The 2,500-nt window shown below is 37.8% G+C and overlaps 1 protein-coding gene across 4 annotated transcripts in view; it reads right to left on the minus strand.

The window, feature by feature from the left end:
• Nucleotides 1–2,500, minus strand: part of LOC135094124 (uncharacterized) — a 103,234-nt gene that overhangs the window by 84,858 nt on the left and 15,876 nt on the right. The window lies entirely within an intron of this gene.

Genomic DNA, 2,500 nt, shown 5'->3' on the forward strand with positions numbered 1-2,500 from the left:
ACACACACACACACACACACACACACACACACACACACACACACACACACACACACACACACACACACACACACACACAAACACACACACAAAGGCACAAATTTGTAACACTAGCAATAGCTGAGACACACACACACACACACACACACACACACACACACACACACACACACACACACACACACACACACACAGAATAATCGATGTACACATAGCAACACCTACTTACGTACACATGAACGTATGTATGTATGTATGTATATGCATAACCACAAAATAGTACACATAATTAAATACACGAGTCTCCCCTTAAATAACGTCCATTGAAAACGGAATTTCTACTTACGGCGAGCAAAGAAAACGGGAGGTGCGTTGGACTTATCACTAACATTAATAATTATCCGTTTTCTGTTCACGCTTTATCATTTTATTTATTATGTTTGTTGTTATTATTGTTTTTATTATGCATTGAATTTATTTCTTGTTTATTTATTTATTTATTTTCATTTCGTTATTTTTTTTTCTTGTGGTGAAAGAAAACGGATGAATTCACAAAGAAAACAAGGAATGATTTTCTGAGAGAGAGAGAGAGAGAGAGAGAGAGAGAGAGAGAGAGAGAGAGAGAGAGAGAGAGAGAGAATATACATGTGTAGGCATTTATAAGCGTGACGTACACACACACACACACACACACACACACACACACACACACACACACACACAGTTAATTAAAGACACTTATTTTTCACTTGTGTTTACTAGAATAACTATATCACGTGACCTGTACCTTCCTAACTTCACTCCTAACTGGTCCTAACTTATAATCTAACTTCATTAACTTCAAGCTTACTGAACTTCAGCATTTGTTCAATTTTTATGTGTATTTTTTATTAATTCCTAATTTCGTTCCTAATTTCATTGCACTAACCTCATCATAAGCCTTCCTTTTAAGCATCTTTCCTAACTTAATTGCTCTAACTTCATGTCAAGCCTTCTCTTTTTTTTTTTTTAGCTTCGTTCCTAACTTCAATCTTAACTTAATTCCTGACTTCACTAATTTTGCTTTACTAACTTCATATCTAAGTATCCCCTTTAACTTCGTTCCTAACTTATCTTATACCTTCCCTAACTTAACTTCATTTCCTTCCTTCAATCTTAACTTAATTCCTGACTTCACTAATTTTGCTTTACTAACTCATATCTAAGTATCCCCTTTAACTTCGTTCCTAACTTATCTTATACCTTCCCTAACTTAACTTCATTTCCTTCCTAACTTCGCTCCTAACTTCCCCCAAAAATGTCCTAACTTTACACTGACAAAAATCGTAATAATGACCCTAACTTTTCCTTAAACTTTACGTTCCTAACTTTGCCAAAACATCATTTTCTTGGCATCTTCAGACTCACCACACCACTGACACACCACCACAACATCACTACAGCCCTACCACATCACAGCACCACTAAAACATCACTTCTACACCACATCACCACCAACATCACCACTACAACGTCATCACCACTTCCACACCACATCACCACTACAACGTCATCACCACTTTCACACCACATCACCACTACAACGTCATCACCACTTCCACACCACATCACCACTACAACACCATCACCACTTCCACACCTCATCACCACTATAACACCATCACCACTTCCACACCACATCACCACTACAACGTCATCACCACTTCCACCAGAACTTCTCCAAAGCATCACCAACATCATCACTACCACCAGAACATCACCAAAACTCATTATCTGACACATTTTCTCACTTTCCTTATCATTTTTCTCATTTCCTCACCAGTTTAGCCTCACCACCACACCAGCTCATCACCACGTCATCCCTGCATCACCACCACGTAAGTCTAACGAGCCGCTAACGTCACATCAAGGGCGGGAAACAAAAGACACATAACATCCACGGACACATGAGTGGTAACATCAACTGAGAGAGAGAGAGAGAGAGAGAGAGAGAGAGAGAGAGAGAGAGAGAGAGAGAGAGAGAGAGAGAGAGAGAGAGAGAGAGAGTCTTTAAAATAATAACATATTTTAAACTCATAACATCAAACATTCACTATTGTTATTATTATTATTATTATTATTTTTACACCAGCACATCATCATCATCATCATCATCATCATCATCATCATCATCATCATCATCATCATCATAGTCTCCCCAGCGCCCCGCCTCGCTTTGCGCTTAGTAAGAGAAAACGGAGATAGGGACAGTAGAAAACGTTAGCTATTAGTGAGAATTAAGCTACCAAATATATTTTTACAAAGTCATTCCTTCTACTAATCCTCGTTTTCTTCCATTACAAAAACAGCGGGTGTCAAAAATAGTCGCCCGTTTTCTATATAAAGACAAAATAACTGTATTCTCGTTTTCTATAAAGGCAAAGTAGTCTTCTCTCATTCCGTTTTCTTTTTGAAGTAGCGAAAGTTTACAAATATATAGCTTTGTTTATTCATCTTCTTT

The sequence above is a fragment of the Scylla paramamosain genome, chromosome 44 (genome assembly GCF_035594125.1).
Source record: "Scylla paramamosain isolate STU-SP2022 chromosome 44, ASM3559412v1, whole genome shotgun sequence".
Taxonomy (NCBI): Eukaryota; Metazoa; Arthropoda; class Malacostraca; order Decapoda; family Portunidae; genus Scylla; species Scylla paramamosain.